This window comes from Pseudophryne corroboree, chromosome 3, assembly GCF_028390025.1.
Source record: "Pseudophryne corroboree isolate aPseCor3 chromosome 3, aPseCor3.hap2, whole genome shotgun sequence".
NCBI lineage: Eukaryota > Metazoa > Chordata > Amphibia > Anura > Myobatrachidae > Pseudophryne > Pseudophryne corroboree.
Window position 1 is genome coordinate 780,203,730 of NC_086446.1, and position 11,403 is coordinate 780,215,132.

At 44.8% G+C, this 11,403-nt stretch overlaps 1 long non-coding RNA gene across 1 annotated transcript in view; it reads left to right on the top strand.

Moving 5' to 3' along the window:
- The window catches only part of LOC135058264 (uncharacterized), a 154,269-nt gene extending 145,442 nt beyond the window's left edge, over nucleotides 1-8,827 (top strand). The window contains exons 2-3 of the long non-coding RNA XR_010244713.1: nucleotides 1,573-1,750; nucleotides 8,721-8,827. This is a non-coding gene — a long non-coding RNA (uncharacterized LOC135058264). The remainder of the gene's footprint in view (nucleotides 1-1,572; nucleotides 1,751-8,720) is intronic.
- Nucleotides 8,828-11,403: the final 2,576 nt, after the last annotated feature.

Consider the following 11,403-nt stretch of genomic DNA (forward strand, 5'->3'; position numbering starts at 1 on the left):
AGTGTTTTGCAGCGCCATACAAAGAACAGTACAGGGAGACAAAACTTAGCATTACAGTAAATAAATAACAGAAATAGTGTACAGGTAACAAGGAGCACCACAATTCTCATACATAATACAGCTTAGATGTAAGTAGCGAGGGAGTAATCATTGTACTACTTGGGGCTGGCGTCCATAGATAGAGATGAGCCTTTACCAGCAGAAGAAGCTGGTAAAGATGGTCGCTGAGTAGGAGAGAGCTGCAAGTGCAATGTGTCGAGAAGAGGGCTTAGATAACAAGAGGAAAGAGGGCCCTGCTCTGAAGAGCTAACAATCTAGTGGGAAGGGGCGACAGATGACATGAGGTGCAAGCAAGCGGGAGGAAGCCTGATGGCAGGGTGTAAGGAAAGCTGAGATGTTCAAGGCATGAGGCAGGGGGATGGAGGAGCAGCCTAAGGACTAGGTTATGTGTTGGAAGGGTACGCTTTGATGAATAGGTGGGTTTTAGTGCCCGTTTGAAGCTTGCAAGGTCGGGGAGAGTCTAGTGGAGCAGGGGAGTGTGTTCCACTGAAGAGGTGCAGCACGGGCATGGTCATGAACTCGAGCATGGGAAGCAGTGACCAGGGCGGTGGAGAGGCGATAAGGAAAGCAGATAAGGAAAAAAGGAGTAAGGAAGAGGCAGCCATACTGTGTTTAGGGGGGTACTCACGGAGCGATCGCTGCTTAAAATCTAAGCAATCTAACTAGATTGCTTAGATTTTAAGTAGTGATCTCTCCATGTGTACCCCTCACAGCGATAGCAGTGCGCAGCCCCGCGCATCGCTATCGCTGATGCTAGATTGGCCACCCAGCGGGTGAAATGAGCGCCCCCCCCCCCCCGCTCGCTCAGCACACATCTCTCCCCACATCTGCCAGTGAGTACTGGCCTTTAGGTATACTACAAGTAGGAGCACTGCCTGGGTCTCCTGCCAAAGTGAGGTGGTGATGAACAGAATGGGGGATAAGGATAATTAGGAGAATAGTGACTGAGTTGTCCTTACAGTAGAGTTGGAGAATAGATATTCTGGTCTCCTGCCACCGTGACAGACCCTACGCCCCCAAAACTGGTGAGTGCTGCCAGTTGCTCAACCATAGACTTCTAACACATGTCACCACTTTCTCACAGAACCGGGTAATCCCACCGTCCCTTTGTACCAGTAGATAGGTAAGAGTTATACATGGTGTCGCCTCCTGACTGAGAGGTAGATCTGTGGATCAGATTAAATTAAGCCATTAGAATTTTCCTGGACATTTTATCCTGATATACAGTATATATATATATATATCTATATCCCTCCAATGGCGGCACTCAAAGGTTCAAGTAAAAATGACACAAGTCGGCTGTTTTAAGGCAACGTTTCAGCGCCGTTCAGCGCTTTTATCAAGCCAATTACAAAAGTGATTTACACATACCGGTATTTAAATGCTCCCATCACCATGCATATAAGTGTGCTACTCGGTGAGTGTGAATAGTTTTAGATATCTGTGACTCTTGAGTAACTTTAGGATATTTGTCTAATTACCTTGTTGTTTCGGTTTTATCTCTCTCTGCAGGATTTAACAACTAATGACGTGATGAAGAATTGTTCCTTGCGGAGGTGAATGTCATACAATAAGATCTACTCGGAGTAAATGACATATGGATACATAACAATCAAGAAGGTTTTATTAAGCAGGAACCCGGAATACTGTGACTCCGCCACTTCACTCGGCTTCCTCTACCTAAACAACGGTTAGTACAGCATACCTTATATGAACAAGTTATAAAACATCATATTTAACTGAGACAGTACATCAATGCAATTGCAACATTACTTTAGGATTTCACCTCCCCCTTACTGCAGTTCAAATTCCCTAAAATACCCTCAGTTCAGCTGATTATTCATACGTTGGTGCACATGTAGATGGTGAGTATATGTCCCCTAGTGAGATGCCAACTTTCCTGCCGTAAACCTCCACTGATCCTCTGTGCAGCAATATTCTAGTCTGTAAAACTCCTGCATACAGCGATATGTTTACTGGAATTATCTATTGATAACGGTGTAGTTCAACTCTGTCTAGGGTTTTTTCGCTATAGAAACTACACTTGGATTTTACTGGCAAATCAATCCTTGAACAGGATAGTTCTCAATTTTCTATCCTGCATGAACATCTGACACCAGGAGGAATAGATAAAGACTTATGGACAATTGATAACTTGCGGAATGATTATCCCTCCTTCCAGCTATCCGACTAAGCCTTCAGGGATATCTGATTCTCTGCTTCAATGATGTCCTGCGTCTTGCTTAGTGTCTCTTACTAATTCTCTCCTTAACTGTGTATTACGGAATGAAAAGAGTCAATAGCGCACTTTACGGAACTATGGTATTCCCTCGACAACTGTGTGGTACTGAATGGGAAATGTAAATATGTCACTTTCTTGCCCTATGGTTGCTCCTTGTCTCCAGAGATGGAATACAAGCAAGGGTTGCTGGCTAGGGTCTATGCATTAGATTTCCCTTAGTGACAAGCTGTCCGGTATTGACACAGAGTCCGACCGGTCTAGAGAGCAATCCTCTAAATTATCTACCTTTGCTGGCTTATTATCAGGGTCCTGCTATTCAGAGAGGTGTCGCTCAATCTCTCGTCTGCCCTGCTGCCATTAGACTATTCACGTTCTTATATTGCTGTCCCCGTACCTCACCGGGAAGCCGCCTTCTCTCTATCCCTGAGGGAGGGATGATGACACTCCGTCCTTTTTGCCCGCCCTGCTGTGGTCGGACTGGTCGGATCCCGCTGCAGCCGCCCAGTACCTTGCAGGGACGCCGCCTCCTCTCAGTCTCTCCGTGAGGGGGAATGTCCTTCAGTCCGCCCTGCTGCCGCTCAGCACCTTGCAGGGACGCCGCCTCTTCTCAGTCTCTCCGTGAGGGGGAATGTCCTTCAGTCCGCCCTGCTGCCGCTCCTGGCTGTCCGCTGCTCCACACTCTGCGCCGGAGCTCAGATCTCCTCAGTCGCGGTAAGTCTCCGACCTTTCTCTCCGTTCAGGGATGCTTTCTCCTCCTGCGTCACACCAACTGCTGGCTCGAGAGAGTCTCTCCTTTTTAACCCCTCTCCTCTTATCCCCGGATGTGTCCCGCCAGTGGCGCGGGGACCTATCGCCCGACTCAATTCTTTCTTTCTCCAGGGTCCCTATGACCTCCGTTTTTTCTATATTTACCGTCTGCCATTCTAATCAATGAGACCCATTTATTAATAAAGTCTGGGGTCTAGGGTCCGACATCCTGGGTATCACATACCTCCCCGGTAATTTGATGCATATCCTTATGCATCTTGGCATCAAATATAACCTCTCGACCATACTTTAGACCATCAGCATACAAACATTTAATTGTACTCTAACTCTGACATAACATAACATTCTTTTTTTTTTTTTTTTCATTACATCTACAAATTCACTTTTTTGAACCACATTAATCAATTTAACTTTAGCAAGACTACTTTTATGATTTATATCGAAGAGGTAATTTCCCTTTTGTGCTCCTTTCGGAACGTCTCAATAAAGGAACCTCGGGGTCAACAGGATCTGGGACATTTTCAGTTAGCGGTGTACTAACCCCGGATGTGCTAGTTTCTCCGAATGTGCCAAAGATTGGCCACCATAAACTCATCATCATATCCGGGTATGAATTTAGGTCTGACGTTGTCTCTAGCGGTGGGACATCTCGGCTCTCTGGCTCTGGCCAGACAGGACATAGTTTCAATTGATTTCTATGTACGAGACTTGATCGACTTCCATCCTCCAACTCGATACGGTATACAGCAATATCCGGATTCGGTATGTCTATTACCCTATATGGACGAGGCTCCCATCGGTAATCTAATTTGCTTTGCCTTCGATTGTTCTTTCTGAGTACTCTACATCCTATGGGCAATGGTTCAGCCTGGGCCTTTACATTGTAGTTATGCTCTTGCCGTTTTTGCACCATTCCTCTATGTTGCTGGACCATGTCTTGAGCCACCTTTAGTCGACGTTGGTGTTCGGCTACCCAATTGGTTTCTGTAAATAATTCCGAAGTAACCTCCATATTTAGACTTACATCTACGGGTAGTCTTCCTGATCTACCGAATAAGAGGTAATATGGAGTGTATCCAGTTGAACGATGAACTGTATTATTATAGATGAACATGAGCTCTGTCAACATCAATGGCCAGTTGTGTCGTTGCTGTTCGGGAAGACTCCTTACCATTTGTAGAAGTGTCTGGTTCGTCCGTTCACACAGGCCATTTCCTTGGGGATGATATGGAGTGGTTTTAATCTTCTTACATCCATAGAGGAGGCATAGCTCTTGGAAAAGTTTGGAGGTGAACGCTGGCCCTTGATCGGTCAGAATCTTATCTGGGAATCCATAAGTTCTCACGAAAGCCCTCCAAAAAATCTCCGCTGTGGTTTTTGCTGTCATATTTTTCACGGGTAGGGCCACTGCGAATTTCGTGTAATGGTCAACTATCATGATGGCATATTCATATCCCAGTCCGCTCTTCTCCAGCTTTACATGGTCAATGGTGACCAATTCCAAGGGTTGATGGCTAACTATTGGATGGAGTGGAGCTCTCTCATTGGCCATTGGTGTCCTTCGGAGATTACAGTCATGACAGTGTTGACACCATTCTTCAACGCTTTGACGCAATCCAACCCAATAAACCCTTTGTCTAAGATTCATTATCCGTCTTTTGACTCCCAAAATGTCCAGACCGATTGTGATAGGCATTTAACAGAATTGGTGCTTTTGTCATAGGAATGAGCACTTGGGTCCTGGTTAGGTGAGTTTTGGGATTCGTACTTTTCCGAATTATTACATTCCTATGAATTTCTAGGCGGTCCCTTTGTCTCCATAATTTCACCAATTCTGGGGCTGCAGCTTGCCGTTCAACTTTAGATAGGCCTTTCTTATGCAAAAGCAACTTTTTCAATTGCTGGAAAGTAGGATACTCCTCTTGCCACCCTTGCCACTCACTCTGATCCTCTTCCTCGATAGGCCGTGCATATTCGCTTCTCTGAATCAGAGGTTTATGATTGTGTTTAATCACCAGTTGTCGGGTCATTTGAAAAGGTGGCATTTCCACCATTTCTAACTTATCCTCTACGTCCGACTCCTCCCGGTCGGCAAGGCGAGATGACGCGTCCGCGTTACTATTATTTTGTCCGGGCCGATATTGAATAGTAAATTTATAGTTGGACAGTCGGGCATACCAGCGCTGCTCTAATGCTCCCATCTTGGCCGTAGCTAAATGTGCCAGAGGATTGCAGTCAGTATACGTTACAAACGGAGTAACAGCCAGATAGTCTCTAAATTTCTCAGTGATGGCCCACACTAAGGCTAGAAATTCCAATTTAAAAGAGCTATAATTAGCATCATTACGTTCCGTTTTCCGCAGGCCTCGGCTGGCATATGCTATGACTTTTTCTTTACCATCTTGTAATTGGGCAAGTATGGCACCGAGCCCTTGTTGACTAGCATCAGTTTGCAGGATAAACGGTTTACTGTAATCTGGATATGCTAGGAGTGGTGATTGGGTCAACAATTCCTTTAGATGTTCAAAAGCAGTTTGTTGTCTTGAAGTCCAGGCAACTGGTAGACGTTTGCTCTGGCTGACTTGCGGTACGTCCCGAAGTAACTCATGTAATGGAGCAGCAATTTTAGCAAAATTTTTCACAAAACGTCTATAATAACCCACGAATCCCAGGAATCTTCTTACATCTTTGACCGTCTGGGGTATGGGCCATTCTTGGACGACTTTAATCTTGTCGGGATCTGGAGCTACTCCCTCGGAACTCACTAAATGTCCCAAGTAATGAACCTGTGGTTTTAATAAGTGACACTTGACTGGATTTACTTTCAGTCCGTACTGGGCTAGTTGTTGCAGAACTTCTTGGAGATGTTGTAAATGCTCTGAATACGACTTAGAAAAGATAATGATATCGTCTAAATATAATAAGATCATTTCAAAGTTCTTATGGCCCAAACAATGTTCCATCATCCTTTGGAAAGTTGCGGGGGCATTACATAATCCAAAGGGCATTCGTTTAAATTCATAAAGTCCCATGGGTGTGGTAAAAGCCGTTTTCTCTTGGTCTTCGGGCGCCACCATAATCTGCCAGTATCCACTTGTTAGATCTAATGTGGAGAAGTATTTGGCTGATTTCAAGGCCGCTAACGACTCTTCTATCCTGGGAAGTGGATAAGCGTCCCGGTGAGTGATCTGATTTAGCTTCCTTTAATCAACGCAAAATCTTAACTGACCATTTTTCTTTTTTACTAGTACCATTGGGGCAGCCCAGGGGCTATGACTTTCCTGGATGACCCCAGTGATCTTCATATCCTCTAACATTTGTCGAACTGGCTGATATAAAGCCGGGGCTACCGGCCGATGTTTTTCTCGTATAGGCATAGCATTTCCTGTTATGATATGATGTTTTACGGTCGTAACTGTACCGAAATCCAATGGACTTTGACTAAAAGTCTGTGGATTCCCCTTTACCACTTTTAACACTCCCTCTTTTTGTTCTAAAGGGGTGTCCTCACTTCCAATTTGAATACCCTTCCACCATTCATTCTTTACCTCTTCTTCCGTGCTAGTAATATCATCACTTTGTCGATGAACCCGTGTCGGAGCATGCAGCACGTCCTGAAAGGTGACCCAGGTGAGTTTGGCAATCGGTCTTTGACGATACAACTTAATCCGGTAGTTATGCGGGTTCATGATCCGAATTGGCACTCTTCCATTCTTAATATGCACTAAACAATGGGCCACCACAATTCCATCTTCTTCATTCCCTTCACAAGGTTCAACCAGGGCCTCATAACTTTTTCCCCTCGGCCCACAGCGAGCCTTGCCCCAAACTACTATTTCGGAATTGGGAGGCAATTTAATAGGTTTACCATCAGTAATTCTGACTTTACCCAGGGACCCTCCACACTGTATAAATGCCCGTTGACTTTGTAGAGTCTTGATGGTCTTTTGGATAATCTTCCGCTCAGGAGATAACTGATTAGCTAGGGACTGCTTAAGGATCGCAATAAGCTCGTCCGGGCAACTTTGCAGAATATTCATCCCTAAGATTATTGGGATCGCATTAGGGTCATTTGCATGGGTAATCAGACATCCTTGACGAGGTAATTCCGTGTCTCCGATTTTTACATTAGCTTCCCAATAGCCCACACACGAGATGCTTGAGCCGTTACTGGCTATTAACTGTAACCAGGATGGTGGAGGGGACACCATTTGTTGTTCTCCCCAATATTGAATAAAGGTGGAATGTTGAATGGTGGTTATTTGTGATCCAGTATCCACCATAACTGTAATCTCTATTCCATTAATAGCAATCTGTATATGTGGACATTGTCCCACGTACTGGGCCCACCATTCTTCAGACTTTGGACCTATTGGGGTGTCTCCCCCCGAGGCTCGGTCCCCAACCTCGGGACATTGGAGTTTAAAGCCTCCGTCGGTTCACAGTTTCGTTCGATATGTCCTGGTTTTTGACATCGCCGACAAATCGGACGTCCTTGAGGATCAAACTGATCGGTACTTCTTCTGCCGCTTGTTGTCGGCGGGGTCCACCAATCGTTCCTGGTTCTCCGGCGTTCCCTGGACCACCGATTTTCATTGGGGACAGAGGCCTGTTTCCTAGTGAAATTCTGAATTTCCTTACTCATCTCAGTCATGCCCATTACGAGCTCCTTAATCTGGCTCTGTAAAGTTCGGATTGGGTCCATCGTAGGTGTCTGAAAATTCTGAAGGCCAATGTCAGTTGTTCTCCTGTTCCGTACGGACTGAAGAGAGCCGTCTTCATTGGGCATCTGACCTTCCAGATAACCTGGCATCTCCGGGAAACTGACCTCTTGGGTTACCTCGGTCCCAACTACTTTAATCGCGTCCTCCTTGAAATCTAAGAATGACTGATCAGGTTTCTGCATTCTAAGTAGTCTGAGTTGAGCTCTTACGCCTTCTCTATTTGCCCCTTCAATTAATTGGGACACTAGAGTCTCATCACTATTTTCCATTTCACTCTCATCCACTGTACGAATTGCTTTTAAAGCTTCCTGCAGGCTTAACGCAAAATCTCGAAGTGTTTCACCCGGGCGTTGTTTCCTAGCATAAAATCTCATCTTTAGTTCTGAAATGGTATGCAACTCGAATGTGGTAGCTAATCGCTGTAGTATCTGTTCAATGGTCTTCCTCTCTCCAGCGGGCCATGAAATAACCTCACGCTGTGCTGATCCTTTCAATTGTCCAATGAGAATCTCAACCTTTTGTTGTTCGTTTAAGGGATATAGGCGAAACATTGACTTCATCTTATTCTTAAAATCAGTCAATGTATTCCCTTCCGAATTAAGTCTATCTCCGTAGTAGGTGGGAAGCCACGGAGCCCCGAAATAGTAGGGTAGCGTTATTGGATTTATTTGAGCCATACTAGGGATTCCTGAGGTGGACTGGCTGGGTTCTCCGCTAGCAGAGGGGGTGGACTGTTCCTGTTCCTTGGACATCTTCTTAGCGTATACTCTTCCTCGCGTTGGGTAAGGTATCCTGTTCGTGACGCCACTTAATTTTACGATGTGCTACTCGGTGAGTGTGAATAGTTTTAGATATCTGTGACTCTTGAGTAACTTTAGGATATTTGTCTAATTACCTTGTTGTTTCGGTTTTATCTCTCTCTGCAGGATTTAACAACTAATGACGTGATGAAGAATTGTTCCTTGCGGAGGTGAATGTCATACAATAAGATCTACTCGGAGTAAATGACATATGGATACATAACAATCAAGAAGGTTTTATTAAGCAGGAACCCGGAATACTGTGACTCCGCCACTTCACTCGGCTTCCTCTACCTAAACAACGGTTAGTACAGCATACCTTATATGAACAAGTTATAAAACATCATATTTAACTGAGACAGTACATCAATGCAATTGCAACATTACTTTAGGATTTCACCTCCCCCTTACTGCAGTTCAAATTCCCTAAAATACCCTCAGTTCAGCTGATTATTCATACGTTGGTGCACATGTAGATGGTGAGTATATGTCCCCTAGTGAGATGCCAACTTTCCTGCCGTAAACCTCCACTGATCCTCTGTGCAGCAATATTCTAGTCTGTAAAACTCCTGTATACAGCGATATGTTTACTGGAATTATCTATTGATAACGGTGTAGTTCAACTCTGTCTAGGGTTTTTTCGCTATAGAAACTACACTTGGATTTTACTGGCAAATCAATCCTTGAACAGGATAGTTCTCAATTTTCTATCCTGCATGAACATCTGACATCAGGAGGAATAGATAAAGACTTATGGACAATTGATAACTTGCGGAATGATTATCCCTCCTTCCAGCTATCCGACTAAGCCTTCAGGGATATCTGATTCTCTGCTTCAATGATGTCCTGCGTCTTGCTTAGTGTCTCTTACTAATTCTCTCCTTAACTGTGTATTACGGAATGAAAAGAGTCAATAGCGCACTTTACGGAACTATGGTATTCCCTCGACAACTGTGTGGTACTGAATGGGAAATGTAAATATGTCACTTTCTTGCCCTATGGTTGCTCCTTGTCTCCAGAGATGGAATACAAGCAAGGGTTGCTGGCTAGGGTCTATGCATTAGATTTCCCTTAGTGACAAGCTGTCCGGTATTGACACAGAGTCCGACCGGTCTAGAGAGCAATCCTCTAAATTATCTACCTTTGCTGGCTTATTATCAGGGTCCTGCTATTCAGAGAGGTGTCGCTCAATCTCTCGTCTGCCCTGCTGCCATTAGACTATTCACGTTCTTATATTGCTGTCCCCGTACCTCACCGGGAAGCCGCCTTCTCTCTATCCCTGAGGGAGGGATGATGACACTCCGTCCTTTTTGCCCGCCCTGCTGTGGTCGGACTGGTCGGATCCCGCTGCAGCCGCCCAGTACCTTGCAGGGACGCCGCCTCCTCTCAGTCTCTCCGTGAGGGGGAATGTCCTTCAGTCCGCCCTGCTGCCGCTCAGCACCTTGCAGGGACGCCGCCTCTTCTCAGTCTCTCCGTGAGGGGGAATGTCCTTCAGTCCGCCCTGCTGCCGCTCCTGGCTGTCCGCTGCTCCACACTCTGCGCCGGAGCTCAGATCTCCTCAGTCGCGGTAAGTCTCCGACCTTTCTCTCCGTTCAGGGATGCTTTCTCCTCCTGCGTCACACCAACTGCTGGCTCGAGAGAGTCTCTCCTTTTTAACCCCTCTCCTCTTATCCCCGGATGTGTCCCGCCAGTGGCGCGGGGACCTATCGCCCGACTCAATTCTTTCTTTCTCCAGGGTCCCTATGACCTCCGTTTTTTCTATATTTACCGTCTGCCATTCTAATCAATGAGACCCATTTATTAATAAAGTCTGGGGTCTAGGGTCCGACATCCTGGGTATTACATAAGCTCCGCCCACTTCCGTATCCAGGTCACCCTACAGACCGGCTCAGGTTGCAGGGCTGTTACCATAGTAACCTAACAAATCACCACAGCTGTGTATTGCATGAATACAAATAGACATACATACATAAGATTAAAAAAACAAACAATGATTAAAAACAACAGGCTGTATATGAGAACCACGAACAGTTATATCTAAGCGATAGCATTATCAAACTATAACTAATTCAGTATCTTAAGCTATAGGAAATATACTAGCATATTCTCAATAGAAGTAACAACATTAAAGGAGCAACACATGTATCGAGGAATTTCATGTTGTGACTTACACTAAAAGTTATAAATGCTACATTGTGAAGAACACTGCTAATCTCATTCAAATAAAAACCTGTAAGCCCAATGTCTCGTTTAGGCCACGAGGAACCAATGTGTCTAAACGCATGATCCATTCACACTCACGTTGTAACAATTTTACAGACCTGTCACCCCCTCTAGTAAGTGGCCGCCACTTACTAGAGGGGGTGACAGGTCTGTAAAATTGTTACAACGTGAGTGTGAATGGATCATGCGTTTAGACACATTGGTTCCTCGTGGCCTAAACGAGACATTGGGCTTACAGGTTTTTATTTGAATGAGATTAGCAGTGTTCTTCACAATGTAGCATTTATAACTTTTAGTGTAAGTCACAACATGAAATTCCTCGATACATGTGTTGCTCCTTTAATGTTGTTACTTCTATTGAGAATATGCTAGTATATTTCCTATAGCTTAAGATACTGAATTAGTTATAGTTTGATAATGCTATCGCTTAGATATAACTGTTCGTGGTTCTCATATACAGCCTGTTGTTTTTAATCATTGTTTGTTTTTTTAATCTTATGTATGTATATCTATTTGTATTCATGCAATACACAGCTGTGGTGATTTGTTAGGTTACTATGGTAACAGCCCTGCAACCTGAGCCGGT